This window comes from Salminus brasiliensis, chromosome 17 (genome assembly GCF_030463535.1).
Source record: "Salminus brasiliensis chromosome 17, fSalBra1.hap2, whole genome shotgun sequence".
Taxonomy (NCBI): Eukaryota; Metazoa; Chordata; class Actinopteri; order Characiformes; family Bryconidae; genus Salminus; species Salminus brasiliensis.
The window spans coordinates 27,291,040-27,316,417 of record NC_132894.1 but is presented as its reverse complement, the minus strand read 5'-3'; the positions used below and the strand labels follow the sequence as shown (position 1 = coordinate 27,316,417).

At 41.3% G+C, this 25,378-nt stretch overlaps 1 protein-coding gene across 7 annotated transcripts in view; it reads right to left on the bottom strand.

The window, feature by feature from the left end:
• Positions 1–25,152, bottom strand: part of pmfbp1 (polyamine modulated factor 1 binding protein 1) — a 235,203-nt gene extending 210,051 nt beyond the window's left edge. For 5 of the 7 annotated variants that reach the window (XM_072660358.1, XM_072660363.1, XM_072660366.1 and 2 more), the window contains exons 1-4: positions 24,986–25,152; positions 24,720–24,778; positions 21,657–21,743; positions 20,161–20,287 (exon numbers count right to left, since the gene is read on the bottom strand). The gene's annotated coding sequence lies outside the window, so the exon portion shown is untranslated. The remainder of the gene's footprint in view (positions 1–20,160; positions 20,288–21,656; positions 21,744–24,719; positions 24,779–24,985) is intronic. The other 2 variants (XM_072660360.1, XM_072660361.1) reach the window with 2 other exon arrangements.
• Positions 25,153–25,378: the final 226 nt, after the last annotated feature.

Sequence of the window (25,378 nt, the reverse complement as noted above, 5' to 3'; positions counted from 1 at the left end):
ATGAAAAAAAAAAAGCGAGAGAGTGGGGAGAAAAAGGAGAGGCAGGAAAAAAGGGGCTGCGGCACTGCGAGCTAGGTCCCTGCGCCTTTAAACTGAAATCTCAATCTCGCAAAAAAGTTTGTTCCTTAAAAGGAAATCAGAGGGCTTTAGCTGAGGCATTGCCTTCGAAATCATGAATAAACATCAGCCTGCCTCGCCGCGCATACATCATACATCACAGGCCGACACTACCTAATGGAGGAGGACTCATCGCCCTCCGACACATGAAAAGCCGGCGAAATTACCAAGCCAACCATACAGACGCTCACCGCCTTTGCAAGCGGACCATCGAGGGAAAAAAGGAAGGTGGGGGGGGGGGGGTCGAGGGGGGTGCGATGGCGGGCGGAGGAGGAATCTTTCGTCTGAAATGGCTCTCCGAGATAACCATCTCTCTGCACCGCTTGCCGCCACTGCCGAGTAAAAGAAACGAATCGTAATGACATTTGTGAAAATAATTAGAATACAAATGCAATCTCTTCTTGTAGCCAGCCAGCCAGCCAGACCCTTCACCAACCATTTCCCTGTGTCTCTCTCGCTCTCTTTTTCTCTCTCGCTCTCTCTCTCTTTCTATCTGGCTGTTCTCATTCTCTGACTATCTTCAGCACGATATTCTCTGCGTCTTCTTTTTTCATCTTTTCCTTTTTTTTAAAGGTCCCCACACATTAGAGAGCACTTGCTTTTTCAGACTGGCCATTTAACATACAGGGAGAGGGAGCCAGCAAGAGAGAGAGGCAGTGCTTTATTGCAGGCTCTGGTGGAGATGAAATTGCGTTTACCAGCAATCGTCCTGCTCTGTTTGGGCGCGCTTTATGAGGCCGCGAGTGACGCGGGGGGCGATATGTCATCTCGGGAAACACGGCAAAGAAAATGGACGTCTCGCTTATGCGTCGCCGCCGCAGCACAAAATGGACCCGTCTGCGCTGCCACACTTGTAAGAAAAAGAGCGAGAGAGATAAAGGGTAAGAGAAATACAATAGAAGAATTGGCGGAACTGTGTATGCAAATCACTTCAGATGACTCTTCAATGTGCTGGGAAGATGAACACATGAACCGCAGGAATATAACTTCGGACCGGTTTTGCAGTTGCGCCAGGCGTTATGGGAGCGAATGAAAACACTATAACACCGGTCTTAATGTTTTAATTTAATGACATATCAATATTTCATCAGGGCTGTAGAATCCTGTACAGATCTATAAATAATTTACCAGCACGGGGAACAAAACACTGGCAGTAATTTAAAGCGTAAGCATGAGCACCATTTCCTGTCCTCTGAACACGTCTGCTGGAAATGCCTTGGGCGAGTTTAAGTGAAAATATATACACAGTGGATCTCCGAAAATCTATTAAGGGAAGATGGTAATTGGTGTGCGAGTGGGTTTCGGTGTTTGTGTGCCTTATGGATAGAGAGATGCATCCAGCACGTAACCAGGTACGAGAGTGGGCTCAATGCAGCGCTGCGCAGTAATTTCTTTGATCATTTTTAATGGTGGCGTTTCATGTGGGTGTGCTGCTTGTGCACATATGCCCCCCTACCACACACACACACACACACACACACACACACACACACACACACACACACAAACACACACACACACACCACCCTGCAGGTGTCATTTCACTCCTCCAGCTCTGGGATTAGTATGCGGCAGGCAATAAAGAGCTGGGCCATTATACTGCACTGCACGCATCCATAATCTCAACACACCAGCATCATTACCTTTTTCTAAAGGATGCTACCAACACACTGTCTGCTGAAAGATTGGTATGTGGGAGAGAGAGAAAAATAGAGAGAGATACACAGAAAGTAATACAGATAGCCAAAGCCATTGTGCTTTGTGCAAAAAAAGGAAAGGAAAAATGAAAGAAGCGTGAGCAACAGCATACTAGAATACTAGAAACACACTTTTCACATAGATTTAAACCTTCCAACCAATACACACACACACACACAACAGAACTGAAGAAGAGAAAAAACACCCGGACTGGTAGGCAGTCACCTCAGTGCCCAGGGAGCAATTGGAAGGAATGGGGGTTAGGTGATCTGCTCAAGGGCAACTCTGCCTTCTTTACTTCCCCAACCCCCACTTCCTACTGATCAAGGGAATCGAACCGCCAACCTTCTGGTGCCAAGTCCACTTCTCTAAGCCTTAGGTCATGACTACTATTTAGGAACTACTCATCTCACAATACAGCCAGGAGCACACACATAGCCAGACACAGCTTATGCCGAGTTCCCATTGCACAATATTACACATCTAACAACAAAATTGCCCAGTGATAAATCCCATAGGCGACTAATGTTGAGTAGTGTGAGCAGTGCAGGATGCTGGATTCTGAGATTCTGAGATCATGTTTTGTCCACTCAGACTGCAGGCTGGAGAAAGGATTACTTATAATTCTAAATATATACTAATACTGCATACCTTTACTATTATTACATAATTACATATTACATATTACATAATTATTATTACATAATTACATAATGTATCAATGTTAAGTGCATTATAAGACATTGTCATATTATACCTACTTTGCAATCTGATTGTCTGAGAGTCTATGCTATGAGTCCTGATAGTCAACAATAACAGAACCAAAATGCTTCCATTAGAATTAACAATTGCACAGCAGAATATTGTTGAGATGGAAAAACTGATAGTCTTTGTATAATATTGGACAATTGTCAGCCAAAATATTTTCTCTAACTTAGCTGATCAGATTACAAGAAGTTTGCTTGGAAAGGTTCATGTCACATCCTGCCACACCCTCAATCAGCATTATTAATCAGCACTCAATCACTGCCTGTTCAGGGGAATTGAACCAATGACCTTCTCATCACAATCCCACTTCTCTAACCATTAGGCCACGACTGCCCCCAAAGTGAACTACACCAGCCACGAGCAGCAGAGCTCAGTTTTTGAGCAATGCCCAGTTTCTTTTTTTGTCACATCGGCCTTTCGTCACAACATTGTTAAACTAGCCAACCAGAAAGTAATCCAAAAGGTAGAGAACAGAGCACCCACGACCGCAGCACACCAGCGCTAAAATCTCTCGGAATACCACTCATGCACTCATGTATTCTCAAGCATTATTGCAGAACTGTATTATTGTATCAGATCTCTCTCCATGTGGGAGAGAACACTTCTAATGATAATGAAACTCTCCAAAGAGCAAAGCCGTCCATAATTAAAAAAAAAACGCTGCAACTCCAGAACCATGCACATAGCCATCCTGCCCGCTCTATGAGTGGGCAATATCACAATCTGTTAGTGATGTAAATTAGTCACAGTGTGCCTTTTCGAGATCGCTATGAGTAACGGTGGTACTTTAAAATACTGAACTAACCTTACGCATCATAAAGAGACCCTGTATACTGCATCTTTCTAAACTGCATAGTCAGAAGTTAGTGATTGGATGTCCGATCCATAATAAAATGATAAAATGTATATATTTTGTTTTTTATCTTTCTTAGATATCAAGTCTAATATGAATTTGCGAAAGAAGCGGCCATCCCGAATATAGCAAAGTTTTACCCAGAAAATGTTTCTTTAGCATACTCTAGTTCACAATGGACAATAAAAAGTTTAATGTTAAAGCGACATTTTTTTTACTGTTTAGGATGGGATTGTAGTCTTCCTGCAAACTAGAATTATTAAAAAACTGTAGTTCCTGTTCCCTACTGCTCTAGCGGAAGCCTTTTTAACATGCATCTCCCAGTTCTTCCACATAATTAGAAACCTCTAAACACTGGTGCCCAGGTCAACTCAGATCAATTAAATCAAATCAAGGCTTATCTACTGCCAATTCTGAAAGTGAGTACCCCTGCTTTACTAGCCATGCTTTGCTCCTCTAGTTGCCTACATGTACCCAAATTATGGGCCTTCTCCATTTCTCTGTTTTGGTGCATAGAGGGGAGATACAAAGATAGTGTTGAGGTCTGCTCAAATTCTCCTTGAGGGAGTGGAGAGCTGTAAAGATGGGAGTGGAGAAGGATGTGTGAGCGTGTGATGTTTGTGAGGAGAGAGGGCCAAGACCAAAGTCCTTGACAGACAGGGAAAGGCACAAGAGCACCAGTGTCCCTGCAGAGGATTCAGTGTTCAACAGCGGCGACCTGCTGGGCTCGAGAACAGAAACTGCAATTGCTGCTTTAATCTCTCCCTGTGTATAAACTGAGACACTACACTCTACATTCTGACCAGGACACAGCTGCTATATTATTCGGCTGATAAAAGGCTACATGGATTTACTGTTTTAGTGAAAATACAGCTGATTAAAGACCCAGATTTTTAACCGGTTGTTTAAAAAATAATAAAATGCACCTAACCTAAACTTTCAGCATGTGGATACTTTACACGAGCTATTGTTGATTAGATAGGCAGATATGTAAATGGTAGGGTTGGGCAATTAAAGGAAAAGTAATCGAAACCAACATTCAAAAAATTGAATCAATGTAAATATTACCTATGTCGATTATTTTGTCTGTAGACATTCATTTTGGGTTGGTTTTTATGAGATCACAAAGACAATAAGATTAAAACAGGCTATTTTTTCAGCTTATATTTTTGGAGATTACCGACAAAAGCTTCAGGCCGGAGGAAAATCGCACATGGAAACTGCTGAAAGACACATTCCGAGAGCTTGCCAAGCATGCCAATGCCTCGCAAGCCTCCAAAAAATATGTAGCAGGTTTAATATCTGTCACCTGTCTAAATTGTACCAAAAAGTGCACAAAGGGAGGTGGTTTATGGGAAATGGGGTAGTTGGTGGACTCGATGGAGGCATGACACAAATAATAGCTGCCTTCCAAAGCCTAGGCTGTGATCAAGGTAGGGTGCGTCCTCGGGAGGACCGTCCTATGAAAACTCCCTCTTGGTAGCCTATTGGTGACAGAAATGGAACAGTCTGACCAGGCTGTATGGTGATGTCACTTGTCAACAATTGTGGCAGTACACTGTGTGTTTTTTCATTTCCTTACAGAAATAAATTATAATTATAAAAACAAAAATGTTTAAATGAACTCTGCCCCGGAAGCTGTTTTCTGTCAATTTCATGTTGCTGTACTTTTTCTTGCTTTTTTCGTAGGCAGAGAACTGTGGATGGGATAAAAAGGATACATCAGTTACATCCTCCAAATCATTCCAAGCATCTAAAAAACAGACCGTAATACTCAAACTATTCAACTCTGCTAGCCCACACAGCTAACATGAAATGATTTGTTACAGGACTGTATCAGATGTTTTCTTTTCTTCCCTCTGATAACCATTCCAGCACTTTCTTCTGGTATCAGCCCTTATACCAAGATCAACAAATACTGATATGCCATCTCTTAATGTAAATGGAAAATTACTATTACTGCACTGCACCTCAAAAGCCCCCATACAAATAAATGCAAATTCCAAAATAATAATAATTAAAAAAATGTTCAACTTATGCTACAACATTTTGTATGTGGTCTAAAAAAGTCAAACTGCAGTGGACACTGATGGCTCCTTCCCTTCCACTACATATGGCAGTTTACACCTACAGGGAGCAAAGAAACAGCGTACACTTAACTTTCCGCTGGTTCTAATTCTGTGAACATATTACATGCACTAAAAGAGGGTAGTGCAGCTCATACGTAGGCAGTGCTAGTGCAGCGTCTGTCTCTCCATCTGTTTCTCTTTCCCTCAAACATACATCCACTCACAGACAAATTGAACACCATCCACGTGCCTAAACGCTACCTGCTGCAATACCTTGCCTCTTGTGCTTTTCAGAATCTGGGCCAAAATCCTGTCAACCACCGGTGTGGGATGAACATTTACCAGCACACCGTCCACTAGATCAAACAGCGTAAGGGTCATCCCTCGAGACAGGGCCTTAAGTCGTCTAGCGAATCCATTACTCCAATTAGCCTACAGAAGGCAGAGAAAAACATGCAGACTACCATGGGCAGTGAGTGAAGGAGTGTTGGGTAGAGCTGTGCAGTATTCCAGTGCTAAACAAATGACCTCTGTACCAAACATTTTTAACAAATTTTTAATGGTAGTTGTCAACAAAATAACATCCTGTAATATTTAACACACCATCGTTTACATCCTGGTGTAGAATTGGTACATTTGGTCAATTGTGAAAGCTGCTCAAACCCAAGAATGGTCTAGTGGTTCTGGTGATCTATCACTTTCTAGAGTAGCTCCCACCGAAATACACAGGTAACAAAGACCATCTAAAGGAGCATCTGAACATCAAGAGGCAGTTGTGTTGCAGCTGAACTCCATAGAACCAAAATTTGGAACCCCAATCCAAAGTACTGATCCCTGGTCCTTCTGAAAATCCATCCTAGCGTGGTCCTCTGTGTTTTTGTGAAAGCTAGTGTGAGAGAAGTAGAGAAGATAGCCGGACATTCTGGTCCAGGCCCAGCTGAACAACAGCTGCGTCCAGCAGCGCGGAAGACCAGGAGACGGAGCGTCCGCTCACTTGGCTTGGCTGGAACGGGAGAGTTTGGGGAGCAGATTAATAGATGGTCAGAGGTTAAGGAAACATAATCTGATCTAACTCTGGCCGCCTTTAGGCCGGCTTGCTCTGCTTTGCTGGCGCTTTTATCGCCGGGCTGCTGTGCAGGGCCCCTTGCTCTCATCGCTCCCGATATTTGGAGAGAGAATTAAGGATGAGGCGAGGCCTGGCCGGCTCTGACATCAGGCTCCAGTCCAGAATCTTCCCCTCCAGTGTGCAAAGTCAAGCCATGTTTGAATAGCCTTAGCACATCTTTCTCCATAGATGGCTTATAGGTGCCTCATACTCACCACTGACCCTGGAAATATAATGCTGAATCGAAGAATATAAAAAGGAGCTGCATTCCCTAATGATTGCAATTAACTCATCTTAGTAAGCTTGAATAAACTGCCCTACGGCAATAACAGCAATGTTATTCCATGAGTATCTCTCTTTTTATATCTGAATGAAGCTATAGATCAGTACACTACTCGTCCCTGGATATTACAGTAAATGTTGCAGCTTTAAAAACGTGTGCAGCTGGAGGATTCTACACGCATATTCAGCTGGTGTAACGGACCCGGCTTTGAATAATACACACTCATGGCTGGCAGGCCTAACGATTCCCCAAGCACCAGGGCAAAGGATCCCACTGGCCTGATAAAAGGGCTCGCTTTCTGCAGCAAATGCGCACATTTTCCAGACGTGGGCCTACAGTTCACTTTAATTGGCCTTTTCTACAGCGCTGGACCTTAATTACTTTGTTCCTGGATTAAAGGCCTCAGACTGTTCAGACAAGGCCAGGGTCCTAACCTTTACCAGACTGCTCTCTCTCTCTTATACCTCTATTCTCTCCTCTTCTCGTTCACACAAGGAGTGAGTATTAGGCTATGTGTATAAGAGAAAGAAAATGCAGCCTCGGGTCCAGCACACGTTCCTTGCAGCGGACCACTAACCTTTCCTTTGAGGCTTTCATCTTAAAAGGTCACTAAAAGATACGTAGCTGATGCAGTCGTGAGACATCTGGAATATTTTTCTATTTATGTGCATATTCCTCTCCTGTGCCAGCAACAATAACAATGTCAAAGCACAGAGTAGTCCGTTTGCAAGGCTCTGCTGTTTCTTATTAAGAATGTGAGCTTTTAACTGATGCCTCTCAGGCAACTTTGCAAAAGATTAGAAGCACAAGGCAAACAAAAGTCAATTTATCCATCTTCCAATGACTGCTTACACCAGAAAACCTTGACAAGAAGGTCTATTCAGACCAGTGTAATAATCTTTGTTGCCTTGAATGCAGAATGAAAAAAAGTATACAATATTATGTGGGATGAATTCACTGATGGGTCAATATACCCTGCAAAAAATGAGCAAATAAAAGGCTATTCAATTCTCCAACAACAAGGTCACCCTAAAATAAGAGAACATTCACATATGTACATCATTCATATTCATACCGTTTAAGCAATAAAATAAAAACTTTCAGCGACTGGCCATCTGTCAGATGCCCATCTGCCAAATTAAGTTAAATAAGATTATGGATGCAAAATAAAGTCACCACAGTATGAATTTCTGTGATAAATCATAATGGGCTGAGCTTCCCAGACGGTGCATCAGAGCAGGGTGCCTGGTGGTGTTGCATCAGAGGCAGGTCAAAATGAGGCAGTGGTTGGTTGTGCATGTGTCAGTCCTCACCCTCCCAGTATTGGAAGCTTTACATGTGATAGGAGGCGAGTACAAATAAGGTGGTTGGATAATTGGTTGTCTAAAATTGGGGAGGGATTGTGCCATCAAAACAGCTCTGACCTCGGAAGATGTCCTGGGGTATCTGGTATTCTGCCCTGTAAGTTGAGAGATTTGGTCTTTATGGATCATATTAATGAACCCTGGGCACCCATGACACTTGTCACCAGTTCTCAGGTTCTTCTTTATTGTAGCACCTTTGGTAGATATTAACCACAACATACCAAAAAAAAACCCAAAAGACCTGCCTAATGTTTTGGAGATGTTCTGACCCTGTCGTCTAGCCACCACAATTTAGCCCTTGTCAAACAAATCAGATCCTTATGCTTGCCCATTTTTCCTGCTCTCGAACACTTCACCCTTAAGAATTGACTGTTCATCTGCTGCCTATTTGTATATCCCACCCCTTGACAGATGCCACTGTAATCAGTTAATCAATCTTTACCTGTCAGTGGTTGAAACGTTATGACCGATCTGTGTTTAATAGGGGAGTAATATGTACATTCATTAAGATCAAACTGTATATATGTACTGCCACTGGTGTATGCAGTCATACAGAGAATATATAGTATTATTAAGCCATGAGAGAATTTAGCAGCAATTTATGTTAATATGGTTGTATATGAAAAAATAAATCCATAAATAGCATACATCAAGAAAAATGAAGCTAATGTAATGCACTTCTCTCTAAAAAGTGTATAAGAAATATTGGTGTTGTGTATGTGTGTATATGTGTAAGCGAGTGCGTGTGGGTGCGCACATGTCCTTCAGAGCAGTGTTACACTGCTCCTCCAGTGTGGCCGGCGCTGAGTGATAGACTAATCGATGTGCGGCCTAATCAGGCAGCTTAACTCTAATACCCTGGACAGGTTCACATCATTATCATATCAGGCTCCACACGTTTTGAGGTGAAAAGGAAAAGGCTCAAAGATTAAAGTCAGTCTTATGGAAAGGGGTCTCCACAGGTTTTAAGGCTGTGGGACCCTTACAAGGGATGCTTTATCTGATGCACGGCCCCAACCAAAGCTGGAAGAAAAAAAACACACACAGCATCCTGCAAGGAACTGGCTCCCAGTCAGCAGGGTGGTGGTTAATTCAGGAGCTGCGAGGCAGATGGTGTGGGCTGAATGTGAGGGCTTTTATGTGCCCCAGACCAATTTCGAAAACCATCTCTGTTGCCACAGTCTAGGCCACTCTCCCATTAGTGGGCCTCTGGTAAGGTTAGAGTTTGCTCGAGTCAGGAATACAAGACTAAGGGTAGCAAGGGGGGAGCTTATAAATCATCTATAAACGCCTTTACACAAACTGTTTACAGGCAGTAAATGACGCATTAAACAGGAACCAGGTTTTGCTTTTGGGTTTAAAAGGGCTGGTTCAAGTTAGATAGCGCCTGTTGACTTTGCAGAAGCGTTTCTCCTTCTCTCACACACACACACACACACACACACACAAAAACATGCCAATCTCTTACACACTCGCTTCACCTCAGCCTGATGGCCAGAGCTGTTAAGTGCATAGACGCTGTGGGGCAACACGCAAATAGGATGAGCTTGCCATTAGCCAAGTCCTCCATCTTGGAATTGGTTCTGCAGCGTGTCAAAGTGCCAAATATGCAAAAATATGTGTCTGCATGGCAAAAGTGTAGGCTTGTATTAAGCGAACAGATTTGGTTTTGTAATTAGTGTTGTCTGTATAAGGTCAACCTTATTCAATCGGTGTGGAGATTAAATCACTGCAAGGTCTTTAGAGTCAGCCGCGAAGAGAGAAGGGAACCGAGAATGAAAGGGGGTGGGGGGGAAGAGGTGGGGGGACCGGGAGGGGGAGAGAAAGAGAGACACTCTTGAACTCTGGTCTTGTTTGAACAATCCAGTACAAAAACAGCCATTTAATTTTTTTTTTTCCCGTCAAGTGTCTTAGTTCATAATTTACTATTTCTCAATTGCTGTCAGCTTACTTTATAATGTAGACTTCACACTAATGGGAAACTCTTGTGGATACTAGTCTCTCCAAACACAATGTTTTGATATCTAAATTGCCTCTCTCATTATCCTGAGAGAAGCCCAAGGTCTACATACAAAGAGTGTGAAATTAGTATTTGCAGGATCAAACTGTGACAGAACTACAGTACATCACTGTAAAGACTGTTGGCAATTACCTTTCAGAGATGAACATAATGAAGCACAGCTTGAGGACGACTAAATAACCGAAGTTCATTTTTTCCATGGCCTGTAGAAGCGTTAAGCGGCTGAATGGTTGATAAATAACGTGCAGGAAAATGCAAAGAAAAGAGCACAGAAACAGGTATGTGGTAGGGTGTATACCTGGCTCTGAAAAGAAATCAATGGTAACACTGATTAAACATGGAGTTAAAGCCTTTGAGGAGGTGGCTTCCTGTTTGAAAGTGCACTCGAGTGTGATTCTCTCCAGGTTAATGACAATAGCAGCTCAATTGTAATGCGAGTCACAACTTCACGCTCCAGATTTGGGAAACTGAAGATGTCATTTGGTTTTGAAAAAATACGAATTAAAAAAGCTTCGGCCCGGCCTGGCCCAAGCCCACAGTCATCAACGCGAGCTCACTGTCAACAGTTTCCTCTTCTAATCGACGTGTCAATCAATGGCGGGGGTGAGTGTGGCTTTTAGACAGCCCCCCGGGGTGGCGGTTTAGAGCACGCTCAGTTTAACATGCCACTAGCGGAGCAGGAGCAAACAGAGAGAGATATAGACTGGAGCATTGACTCGGTGATCAATGCCATTGATCAGTTGGCCCCAGCACTTTCAGCAGCCTCACGGAGTACTAAAACACCCTGCTTCCCACTCAGGTGACTCGAGTGCGCGCACACACACACGCTCACTCACACCAATGCAGCTCACGCACCTTCCTCTAGGAGGAGACAGAGTGGAGGGCTTCAGTAAAAGAGTAATCAGAAGTAGTAAAGGGCTGCACAACATGTCGTTGGTTAATCACTATCAAGATACTGGTTTATATCGATATTACAGAAGGCTGCAATATACAAACGAGCCCAATGGCAGATCAGCCAACACTAAATACAGATGATTACAAGTGGCTTTTAATGTAAAGGATTCACAAGTTCTATATTCTGCATTTGTTTTTTGTACTGTGAGGTCCACCTATAACATTTGACTGGTCACTATTGTCACCTATTGTTTCTTAGAATTAAACAAGCTGTTTGTGCAGCTACAGTGTGTTAATGTACATTAATACATAAACATTTACTTATTTAACAAGACCAATCAATAGCCTTAATATCCCTTATGACCAAGTAATCCCACAAAAATCTACTTGAAGACATCTTAACTACAGTAGATACCCGCGTGTCCCCAGTGTCCTCTTTTTTTGAAAACAAAAATATGGTCCTTTTAACAATTGGATCAAATGTTCAGCACAGACTCACCCAGGTGTATCCAAACTATATTGGGCTTGTGGGAACTGTGGGAGCTTTTTCTGGGTCAGACTGACTGACAAAATACCCTCAATAAAAAAAAATACATATATTTGACCAGAATTTGTAAAAATTCAATTCAATGTGCCAGCTTAGACAAGGCCTTCAAGCACAGTCCACATATTTGAAGTCAGGATTTTGGGAAGACCATTCTAAAAGCTTACATTTAGCCTGCTTTATCCATTCCACAAGCACCTCTAATGTGAGTTTGGGGTTCCTGTCTTGTTGGAACACCGAACTGTTCCAGTTTTAACCATCTAGCTGATGAAGGTTATGCTGCGGAACACTGAGTAGTTCTTCTTCTTCATTATTCCAGCAGCTTCCAGTTCATGGCAGTGTAACATCTGATTTATATCTTTTTCCCAAAAAAGATTTCTTGTTTTATTCTAGTAAAGATGTATGTTGTACACTCATTCTCAAATCAATCAAATGTACAATTAATTAAATGAAAGTGAGCCATTTCTAATTATGTTAAACCTCATAACACATTCTGAATGAAAGAATTAACCAACAACCATGAGACTCAAGTGTGCCAGTGTGTGACCAGATGAATTCTGTGAAGCCTGTACTGCTCCTAATCTTGTGGGACATTGTGGCAGGGGAGCTATAGGCATCTCTTACTGTCATATAAGATTCTCACAGCTACCACAATGCTTGGCAGACAAAATGGCCTCCCTGTTTATTAGGCTTGCTGGTGATAACATGCATCATCTCATTAGTCACATGCCGCCACTGATCAGCCATGGCACCTCTACTCGCGAACAACATCTAAGTGGCTAATTCAGCTCTGCCCCATCCTTCTCTCACACCGCCTTTTTGGGGCTGGGGATTATAATTTGGCATGGATGGACATGTAGAAATTACTGCCAATCTGGTACGCCTGAGGTGGAAATGGAGATAAATGTGCGAGCCAAAGTGAAAGATATTCACGTTGGAAGTGGGTCTGCAGCAGGCAGACGGGGAGTGGATGTGACAGCTCTCGTCTCGTCTGCAGACAACACTAAAGGCTGGTTTTGATGTAGGCCTCATGCAAAGCACAGACCACCAGCAGGGCGGGAGAGAGTCAGCGCTCAGCCAAGCAGCTTCAGTCAGGCACAAATCACATGGAATTTGCTCTGAAGGATGAAACTCTCAACAACCAACATTAACAAAGCAGAATTTCTAGTCTTCTATTTGTTATCTATCTAGAACAAGGCCATCACCATGCAACTGTCAACACTTTTTTCCAGGTTTCCTGTTTTCTGTTTTTCACAGGTGTAGAAGACTGAAGAGAGACACCTGGGCTGTCCTGGCCATACATCACTCTTAACCACTGCAGGTAAAGAAACTCTGTATACCTTCAGTTATGCCCCTTACAGACATGCACGACAACCCAGAATATTTCATAAATTTTGGGAGAATAAATTTCGACTGCAAATAAATTTCGACTTTCGCATCAAGGTAAACTTTTGTATGGATTACAAAATACAACACAGGGGGCAGCATGGTACCCAGTTAGTCGGGGGGTAGGATTGGACAGTAATTACCTTTTTTCTGGGCTTTTTAGTAGTTTTATAGTGTGTCACCTGTTTTGTGAAAACTCTATACCAAAATAGAGGACTGTATACACTACTGATTTGCGGCCCCACTCGCAATCACGTGCAAAAATCCATTGCACATCGCGCTAAGAGGACATAACTAGAGAATAGTAACTATGTGTTTAAAATATGCTATAATATGTAACTTCTGTGAGCCCGGCATAGCGCTGTAAACCAGGCAATATAAGTAGAGCTTATTACAGTGTGTTTTTTTGTAAGGCAAAATAACAGGGTTGTAAATAGGTTTGTAACACCGCATCTGAGTATTTCCTTTAATTATGACCTTACATTTTCTGGAGGAAGGCACTTTGCTCTCTCTGAACACAAGGCCCAAATTCAAGCAACAGTCACTAAACAGAGAAACTTGATGGAAGTGATAAATAGCTCAGGGTGTCTATGTACAGACAGAGGAGGCGCCAAGCTCCCTTCATTTTAAATGCTTCATGAAGGTTGAGAGAGTGCATTATCTTGTGACACTGCAGAGTCTTCCCCTTAATCCTGCCTCACAGTCATGATCAAACTCCACAAAACAAATCTGCAAGGCAGAGGACTGACAGTGAAAAACTAATCATGACAAATAAGGGGAATAAGCTACAGCTCCAATAAATGTGTCATAACCTAGCAAGTTTTTTTTTCCTTTCCTGTATCGCCTTCCAGTACTCCCTTTTCCCTCACTACTGACTCACTCTGTTCAGGGATCCACCCATTCTAATTCATATTGGGGGTTTTTTTTTCCCTTCACCTTTCTCACAGCGTCAATTTCAGACGGTATGAAAAAGTAATATTCCAGCAATAAAGCTTGATTTACACCTCACACCAGTCTCTCCTTCTTCCTTTTTTTATTTGATCATTTAGTGGAGATCGTATAACTGTATATCAGACACAAATGAAATCAGGTCCCGTGCACATTAAGGCCGTGTCTAGCTGCAGCTAACATCACCGCGGCCTGCCGCCCGGACTCTCCGGCAAGCCAAGGGCAGAGTCCCGTTCATTTTCAGGCCCATTTCCTCCTATGATTAGGCGATCAATCAATCCCAGCCTTCAATCTCATCAGGCAGACGGGATTATCTCCCCATCTCCCCCTCTCCTACTCACACTCCCTCTCCCACTCACTCGCTCGCTCTCTCGCACGGAGCAGCACATTAACATCAGATCAAATATCACCGAGCTCACGCAGGCTGCAACGCCAAACAGACCACAGACAGACATCTCATCATCTTCCTCCACTTCTAATACCCCCACAGCTCCCCTGATGCACACACACATACAGATAAATGTGAGGGCTATTTCAAATAAGACCAAGACTGACAAACAGCGAGCCGTCAAACCAAACGGTTTAATAAGAGATTTTTGCCAACTGCCAACAGCTTGCTTTAAGCATTTTACCCACTTAAAGTAAAGTCTTTCAGCTAGAAATGTACCTACATACACTTTCTGAGCTGATGACTCTAAAGTCATAGAGTCTTTATGTATTCTGCATCATATCTGTATTACCAACTCTAGATCTAAGCAGTGCTACTCCATGGGATAAATAAATGGAGTGGCTGTTTTTTTATTTTTTAAATCTGCCAATTGTTCTTTTTAACTTTTAAATAAATCTATGATGAATGGACCAACAGACATGCTAAAATGGTTTGGAATAAAATCTTTTTACAACGACTTTCAGCTTAACCCCTCAACATCTCTGTGGTATAACTACATGGACTTCTGTGCAAACTGGTGGGGCTATTTTTTGGTAACACTTTCGGCTCGCCGGCAGGTCATACACTGTTTAATATAAGGCAGTTCTTAAAGGTAACATGTTTGAAGCTGGAGAAATTTGAAGCTGGAGAAATTGCCAAGATGTCAGTGCAGTGGTCATAACCAAGGAAAGAACAACCAGTGAAACGGTGACAGACTCATGGGTGCCCAAGTCTCACTGATGAGTGTGGGTAAGTCTGGCCAATCCTACAGAGGAGCTACAGCAGCCCTAACTGCAGGAAAAGTTCATGCTGGCTATAAAAGAAAGGTGTTAGAACACACAGTGCATCACAGCTTGTTACGTACATTTTAAATCCATTGAAATTAAGATGGAGCTCCGCAGTTAATGAGTAAAAAAATATTATTAGTTATTGTGTTGCCAAATATTGTCAACTTTGCTTCTCAGCACTCAGCGACCCCACTCTGTAACTTGGTCTGCCACTTCGTGCCCGAGTTGCTTTGGCTCATTGCACGTCCTTTATTTATATATATATATAATATATATAAATATATATATAATAATACTATTCACATCGATAGGTGAACATTTTACTGGTACAGCAGTGGCGTTTCTGTTTAGAAAGGTCATGGAATTGTGTACGTATTTCGTGTGTGAGAGCCAGTGGTGATATCCACTGTACTAACCATTTGACAGAACTAAAAAAAGACACCCAGAGTGACTACACATTGGTCAGTGCATGTGGGCTCTACAAATGGTTGCTACATTGATATTAATGGTTTTGAGTTGTTATTTGTATAAAGAACCAAAAATATTAAGCCTTACCCAGTAAAAGCATTGTCAATATTATATCTGCCATGAATATACCATGTGCGCCAGTTTCCAACATGACCTAGATTAAAAAAAGAGTTTGCCCATAAATGATGCAGTCCTAATTAGGCTTTTAAATATTTTATTATTAAGGTTATTTTAATCTTTTATTATGTAGTCACTGGCCAGTGTCCAGCACAGTATGGAGACTTCCCTGCACAAAAACATCACCTAAACTTGGCAATCGACAGTTGAGTTTAAGCAGGGAACTCATGGAACTATGCTGGACACCAGTCCTCCAAGAGCCACCAGAGCTGAGGAGCACTAAGGTAGCCTTAAGGTTCTTTTTAGCTGTGCTTATTGGAAATCTAACAGCCATTATTTTAATGCAAATGAATGGTTTCCTGCACCATCACAACTACTTGTTCCACTTAAAGGCTGAGGCAGATGTTAGCCACTAGCTTGTAGAGAGTTGTTACTAAAGAAAAGCTTGATGTACCTCCATTAAGTGATCTAGCCTACGTGTTGCCCCGCACTCTATCAGAAATCCCATAACCCAGCCTACCGCTACAGTGTTCCCACAATGCACCAGGGAGACACACTATTTATCAGTGGAGTCTATATAAAGCCTTCTGAATGTCTGAGAGGGTAAGAGAATACAGCCTATAAAACGAGAGACCACTCAGACCCAGCTCCACTGAGGAGGGGGCCATTTCACAATGAGCGGCTCTCACCCTTGTATACACAACGTTAATGGCAAGTAAGCCGCCACTTGTAAACAGCAGAATGCCATTAACAGTGACCGGTAGGGTCATGATGGCATGTCTCTGTGGCAGAACAGAGTTGCCACTGAGGGGCATGGGAAGGGCATGTTGGGAGTCCAGGGCAACATCAGTACATTTTTAGTGTGCAAACAGGGAGAAGAAAGTTAATGGCTATGGATGCACAATGATATCGGATTCACTTCAGTATCGGCAGATAACTACTTAAAGAATTGTTTGACCAAAACGTTCCCGATATATGATGATGTATTTACTGAAGTTCAGAAGAGCAGAATGTTTAGAAGTCACTGGGCCTCTGAGCTGTAATCCAGGTAGATCGTAAATAAATGTCTGTATCAGCACTGGCAATGACAGGTATTAGGGCTGCAAGACAATTAAAACCTGATACTGCAATATTTCTTTCAGCAATATACAATGCATTCATTAAAATATACATTGATATAAATAAAAAAACATAGGATTTCTCACCAGAAGTCAATGTGTTGACATAGGTAATGCACTCAGTGTCTCCAAGATAGAAGTAAAATGAAGGATATTTGGCAGATAAAACCTACCTTTGGTAGATAGGTCATGAAAAATGAGACCAGGGGTCCTCATGGGAAAAATTGACATTGTATGTCCTGTAATGTGACTATTGTACATGCCCACATTGGGATGGCGCTGCTGAAACAATATACTGTGTAGCCCTAACAGATATGTATAGGAAAAACAATAGATTACATCATTAGCCCAATGACAATATATGCATAGCAGTGCTTTACGTTTTCCAACATATATGCTATACTAGGGGGCCCCACCTAAGTATAGTAATACAATCTAACAGGGTTGAAACGGTATGAGATTGTAAGGGTATGACAATTGTTTAAGAAAATATCACAACATTTCACAATTCTTCTTCTTATCCTTATTATTATCAGTATTTTTTTGTATCACATACAATGACCCTTAAAGGAAGAAAAACAGAAGGTATTTTAGTTGAACAAATGCTTTATTATAGATAGAATATTTGATAATAGATGTATATGTAAAATTAATTAAATAAATACATAAACAAGGAAATAAATAAGACAGCTGCACATGATGTGAAACGGTTTTTGAACTTTTTTGTATCTAGCAAATGCTACATTTCATTATAGATTAATCTGCTGATCATTGTCTAAATTAATTGGTTGGCTACAAAACAATGTTGGGATTCTCTGTGGGATTTACTAGCATTAAAAAAACATTACATCTAAAACAAAAATGGAAGCTTTATCACTTATTATTTGATGTCTTATTTGAATATCTAAACAAATGCTGTAAAAAGTTATTTATTTATTGCCCCCCCTCCCCTTTCCTCCAGGTTTGTTTCAGATCTGTGGTAAACACTAAACTACCAAGTATTCAACAAACCTAGCGAGGTGACACCAATGTCAATTATCTACTGAAAGCCTATTAAAAATACACAAATAGCAGCCTACCAATTCTGAAATGTGCCAAAACTTTGGCTTAAAGATTCATTGTTTTTTAATCAACATCACAATTTAAATGGGTGCAATGTTCGCACTGCAGGAGCTGCATTCTGAATTAGCCAATAGCCTGCAAGTTTTACAAGAATGAAATATGCAAATATATAGTATATACATATTTGCAATACAAATGAACATGTGAACTTCCTGCTAAAGAGAAATCAGAAGCCACTAATCATGCATCTGCCGTGCATGACAAAGAAGAACAACTATTAATTAAGAAGCAGCTTGACACTAGGTGTCAGGGAAAAGATGAGCACATTATCTGAGCACAAGATCCTGAGCACAAGATCCAATGGACGAGTTGCTACCAAAGAAAAACACCACATCATGTGCTTGGTTTCAGGGAAAAATATGTGCGTCAAAAACAGGTACTGTGCAAGAATTGTGGAGCATTGGTGCTAACCTCATAAGGCAACACCACAAACCTCCATCAACATTTCAAGAAGCTTCGCAGACATCTATATGATGAGTGCCTGTCTAAAAGGTCCACCTCAGTCTCTATTTTCTAATGTGAAGGCCGGGCAAACCTTCATGACCCAGGCGTTGGAAAGCATCACGCCATATGAGAAAAGCTCATGATGGCACATGATTACTGATGTTACTCTTCTGTTTATGCGCTAATTTATCTTGTGTGATTAATCTTGTAATTCACTGTTAGCTTTTAATGTCATTTTATCTGGGAACCCTGTAGATCTTTTCATGTAGGAATATGTTTATAATTATGTTTGATTGATAAATGAACCACTAATACATGTTTGGAATTTAAAAATAATTGCAAAGTAAATCACAATGGCAAGACAAATCGCAATTAGATCACTTCCCCAAATTATCCTGCCCTAGTCAAAGCCAAATTAGGTTGCTTGTTTGAGCCACCATAACTTTTTTTAAATCCTCTGTTTATATTGCTCATGCACAGACAATAAAGATGTTCTAATATATAACTTGCGAAAGAACTTGGAATAGTACCTGAAGTTACCTTGTTCTCCATCCCCTTGTAAACTGCAGTACGGGCAAAAATATTCTTCATGTTATTTTCATACCACACAACTCAATTCAAAGGGTTCTGTGGAGTATGACTGAGGCAACACTGCCAAGTGCACTGTAGATCAAAAAAGATCTTCTAACACCCAGGCAAAAAGCAGTTACAATCTGAAACTCTGCCTCCAAGCAGCACTCCTTAAAGCACAGAGAGGACATTTATTATTTCCCGCAGCTATAAGACGCAGCAGATGAGGCCCTTTTTCCACTAAAACTTTTATCGGCTTTCATCAAACCAGGAGCTAAAGGGGCACATCAGCCCCTATCCTCCAACAGCCAGGCCTGTAACAGAGGCACGACCTGTCAGCCTACCCTCTGCTTTCATCATTCATCAGCACCAGGATGAATATGAAAAATAGCACATCTTTAAATGTTGAGGAGGGAATGAATGAATTAGTAATACATTTACATAGGCTGAAAGCATGCGCAGGTAAGGAAATTACTCCCCCATGTCATAACAAATATTCCACTCCACTCCTGCTGATGAACACTGGCTAAAAGGGAACATCGTCCAGTGATGTACAGATATTCAATAAAGGGCCACTTAATGGGCTCACTGGGGTGGGGGTGGGGGGTTAACCCAAAAAGCTTTTTGATGTAAAGACACTAATTCTGTTAACAACATTGATCAAACTGTCATGCTTTCAATATGGTACAATGCCTTTTAGCACCATCCACTGTGCTAATAAAGTTATAAAGTCTCCAAAACACTAGCTTTCATTCCCCTGTCCTTGTCAGGTCCAATCTCTCTGGACCCACAGTGGCAACACTGCAAGGACCAATGACTTATATCTCCTTGTGCCACTATTATGGCATTTAATGCAAACCTTTGGAGTTTACCCATGCATGCGAGGGGTGTGTTACACAATACTTACATGTTGGCCCTGATGCAAAGATATTAAGTGAAACTACATTTACAGTATTGTAAAGCTAATAAAGATAAGGTAATGGTAGGGTTTACCTTAAAACATTAGGTAAGGTAAAGAAATTGCAAATAACTGAATCTGTGTGGGGTAAAATGTTACCTGTAATGTGCCCACAGGTCTACTCCCTGATGGAATGAAGCATGGCAAATCTACTCATGGTAAAAATTTCAAAGCTCCTCTGCAGACCACATCTGATCATCCACATTTCCATTCTGAGACTGGATACCTACACAGAAAACATACAAAGAAAAGAGACAGAACATGCTCAATCGTTTGTACCATATTTTAAGTCCTTCATGTAAGTGTTGTTCAATTCATAGTCAATGTTGGTATGCTTGAAGTGGTGTCACATAAAATTATGGCATTTTAGCTTTGACAATACTGCTCACAAAAACTAGGGATGTCCCAAACCAGTTATTTTCCCCCGATCAAATATGAGTCTCTTATTGCTGGGTCTCAGCCGATTTAGTAGACTTTTGTTTAAACTACTGTTTTATAGTGTGCTTAATATTTTACAATCCAGTCTGGTTAAAACAAAGAATCGAAGCTTACAGGGATTGGGATGTCCCTAACAAAAACATTATTAAAACCAGTTAACTGCAACAAATGTAATTTACTGAAGGAACAGTTCAGAATATACAGACATTACATAAATAAGTTTCCTTCCTGGTGTGGCTAGTCAATATTTACAATACTGTGTAAGGACATTCTTTTTGTGTGGTATAGCAGCACCACATCTATTGGCAAGTGAAAGCATTTTAAATAGTTTGGACCACTGAACATCTGTGGAAGGAGCTGCAAATGGCTGTGTAACAACGCTTCCCATCCAACCTGACAGAACATGTGAGGATATTTCAAGAGGAATGGTCAAAAATGTCCAGAAACAAGTGTGCCAAGCTTGAAGCTTCTTTCCCAAGACGACTTGAAGCTGTAACTGCTGCCAAAAAGTGCATCAACCAAGTATTAGGCTAAAGGCGTATAAAGATATGTAACCCCTAAATAACCTATTTTCATCACTAAAATAAAATTGCATATTTATTAAAAACCTGTTTATATATACATATACAAGCTAATATATATCATAACAAGTTTTTAATAAATATTACTATTATAACTATTATAACATATATATATATTCATAATTATAATAGTTAAAAAAATACTGACTAGATATAGAGAGATATAGTCTATAGTGCTATAATAGATATAGTCTGCGATAATCTGCTTTCAAATACAATGCAATATGTATATGTATACAAAATGTATTTCTTTCTGTAGTGTATTTATACAAATTTGAATACCCTCTGATACTGGGATGTTTATAAAGTATCAAAACACTAAATTATATCAATATCCCCCATGCCTACATCAGATACCTAGGATCCTAAACATTGGCGAACCAAAAGACTCTGATAAAGTTCGAAAAATAGAACAATAGCCCAAGCTGACAACCAAAGCCATTCCCGATCTCCACTAGGCCCTTTATTTCACTGGCCACACGATAAATGGTTTTAATAGCACATCACATTCCCCAAGTGTATTAGGCTCTTGTTTTTCACATGTCATCATTTCTAATTATGTGCTGCAAAACTTACGAAGGGCTTGCTGCTTCAGATCACAATGGCTGGCTATGTTCTCAGCAACAGCAGTAATTAATCAGGGAAGCAGGCAATGCTTTCATGCTGAAGAAGAGAACATAAAAGCAATTTTACTCAAAGCCATTTTAGAAGCTCTTGATATCAAACACTGCAAAAGCTGCACATTGTTAATGAAACGAACAGTGGATGTGTCTTCCAGATTGCAGATGTAAAAAACTTGTAGTGTGGGCCATGTAAGCGAACTAACTTCAAACACAGAGGATTACTAAGGTGTAGGATACTTGTTCACAGTATTTAAGTGGTTTGATAAGCAAGAGCATAAAAGTATGAAGTATGAATAAAGGAAGTAAGCCTACATCATACGATTACAGCAGAGGAAGCTTTATAACATACGCTTCAGATCAAAAACCTCTACTTCAGAGCAGTGTGCTACTTTTTGGGGACTAGCAAGATCTCTTTGGCATTCTTGGGCGCTCAGTTGAAGAAGTAGAGAAAGGGACTTCTAAAGGTAAGATCAATTCAAGCACTCATGATCAGAAACTGTCTAGCTTTACAAGTAGCTTAAGGCACATTCATCCACCGCTGTATGGACAGGTAACATTCTACTGATATGTCCGTTTGGCTCCTGCTCCTGTGTGACCTGAGAAACATGGTCCAGCAGTCCTCTGCCTAACTGAGTTGGAGTAATCAAATTGAAGTAATACATTTTGCAATGGGCAATATTTATGGGCAGGTAAACAAAGATCAAGCCAAGATTGCAAACAAGACAGCTTTCCAGTAGACCTATATCACTATATGTACCTTGAAAACAAAATATGTGTTTATAAACTATTGTCTTCAAGACGTTTAACAATTCCCAATTTAACCTCTTAAACAGCTTATGGTCTGCTGGCGGGCCAAAAGCGTTTTTACAAACTTCTATCACCAAAGAATAGCCCCACCAGTTTGTACAGACGTTCCTGTAGGTACTGAGTAATACACCTTATATATATATACATAGTGGGTGAACCTCAAACAAATGTAGAACACATGGACAGGTTATGGTAAAGGTGCACGTATTTGTCACTGTACAGTGTACACTGTACAGCGAAATGTGTCCTCCGCATTTTACCCATCTGTGACAGTGAACACACACACACACACACACACACACACACACACACACACACACATACACATACACATACACACACACACACACTAGTGAACTAGGGGCAGTGAGTACACACACCCAGAGCGGTGGGCAGCCACACTCCAGCGCCCGGGGAGCAAAGAGGGCCTTGCTCAAGGGCCCAACAGTGGCAGCTTGCCGAGCCCGGGAAGCGAACCCACAACCCTGTTATTGATATCCCGGTGCTCTTAACCGCTGAGCCACCACTGCCCCTTTATCTTGATGTTGATTGTGGTGGTACTCTCAAAGATATGTCTTCAGTAACTTTAGGCCACATTCAAATAACATTTTGACATGCATGAACAAAATGCATAAATTTGCATTGCTGGATTGTTGTGGGTATGTTTGTGGGCAGAGACTGATGTTAGTGGGAAACTTGATCAAACATGAGAGCTTATAAGCAACAACTGCAAGCGGATGCTGGTCATTTTTTTTCATTAAAGGAGAAGTTTTAATTAGTAACTCTATAGTTACTGTGAAGACTGTGAAGGCCCACCCTACTCCGTCTTCTATTGGTGGATTCATGGGTACACTGGACTACACTCCTCCAAAAGTCTGATTAGCTTTTTTTTACAGAGAGTAATTCTGACAATTCTGACACTTATTTGACTCCTTTCTGTTTTTCCAGTTTATTTCTGAGTCACTTATTTATTTTTACTTTCATTTTGATCTACTAGTATGGACACCTGACTGCTTTGCTGTTGCTTACACCTCTCACTTTAGATGTTTATTAAATTTTACTAAGGATGTACCGATATCACTTTTTTTCAAGTGTCTGCCGATACAAAATAATGATACCGATACATACTCTGACTTAAATACTCGACAGGCCATGCGGCTATATATCTTGATATTAATATTGTTCCATTTTTAGGTTGCGATTTTTATATATTGTCCCAAATAAGATAAATAAAGAAAAAAGAAATAAGAAAGAGCAGCATTTACTGTTTGAATAGCCACACATTTGAAAAGTCTCAAAGCTATGAAAAAAATGTATTGCCACAATGCAAAAACACGTGCAAGCTTGACCCAACAGCTTTTTAATTAATGTTTAAAATTGACATTTCAGATCAGTGAAAAGAAATAAGAAACAAGAAGAGCTCATGCAGCGATTTCACATTCAGGTACACGTCTCTATGTAAAAAGGTACTAGACTTAAGTAAACTGCTTAAACTCAACTTTTGGTTTCAAAAAAAGAAAAACACCACAGGGAAACAAACAGCGCTAATGTAAACGTTCCATTAAAAGTCTGTTTAATGGTAATAACTATTCATGACTGGCTTTTACGAGCTGTTTAAACGTTTGGTTTCATAACAAAGTATGCAAACCAAATGTTTCATGTAAAAAAAAATAATAACTAAAAAGGTAGGGCGTCAGTAAGCTTCATGGTATCAGTGCTCTTGGTGCAACACTAGCTATACTTTAGATTACTTTAGATGGGGACAGTGGTGGCTCAGCGGTTAGAGCGCCGGGCTATTGATAACAAGGTTGTGGGTTCAATTCCCGGGCTCGGCAAGCTGCCACTGTTGGGCCCTTGAGCAAGGCCCTTTCCAAAGACCCTCTCTCTGCTCACTGCTGCCCACCGCTCTGGGTGTGTGTGTACTCACTGCCCCTAGTTCCAAAGATGGGTTAAATGCGGAGGACACATTTCACTGTACAGTGCACCTTTACTTTTTAATAACAAACTTTAGCTCCTATGCTGAAGGATACTGGGTGTGATTATGTTAATTAGTTCCAGTGTTTTATAAGGTCTTTTTTTTAGTCTTTTATTTAGCAAGCAAGAGAACAGCGGTTTTGCAGTTTTGTCACTTTAACTTCAACCAGTATTTCACTGAAGTAAAGAAACTTATCTAGCTTAACTGAGTGTGGATTTAAGCTACTCAACCCACCTGTGCTCTTCACCCACCATTAGGCTCTGCGACGCATGACATCCTCTCTGGTTTGCTTTCTGAAAGATATAAAGTGTTTACACTGAGAGAATAGCGGGTGGCAGTATTTTTAAGCAGTTTTGACCTTTGCAGTTCTGAAAACGACTCGTTGTCGTTGAGTTAGCTAGCTAGCTAGCTTGCTGGCTAATAACAAACAAACTAGCTGGCTAGCAGTGACTAAGGGGTCACGTGTGTCTTAGTAAGCGCTAACCGAGCTAGCTAGCTACCTGTTCGCACTGAGCAGCCCTGCATCATCATTTCACCCGCGCCCGGGGCTCAGCTGCTGCCTCGTCTCTTGCAGAGCTGTTTGTCCTTCATGTTGTGGATTTCTACATCACTTCCATTCATTACGCGTTTCCATTTACACGCTCAGCGCTCAGTACTGTACAGTGCTGCGCTTTATCGCTTGGTCAACAGTTCTAACTACCCGCCCCGCTATCTCCCTCTCCCGCCTCGGCCGCCCGCGCAGCGTGCTCAGACCTTGACGTACAGCGCAGACAGCCAATCACAGCTCAAACACCCTCACCGCGCTTCAGCAAGGACCAATCACAGATCGAGGTGAGGGTGGGGGTTGGAGTTGGCGTTGTTTTGGACCGAGTGAGAGGCGCTGATTTCCATGG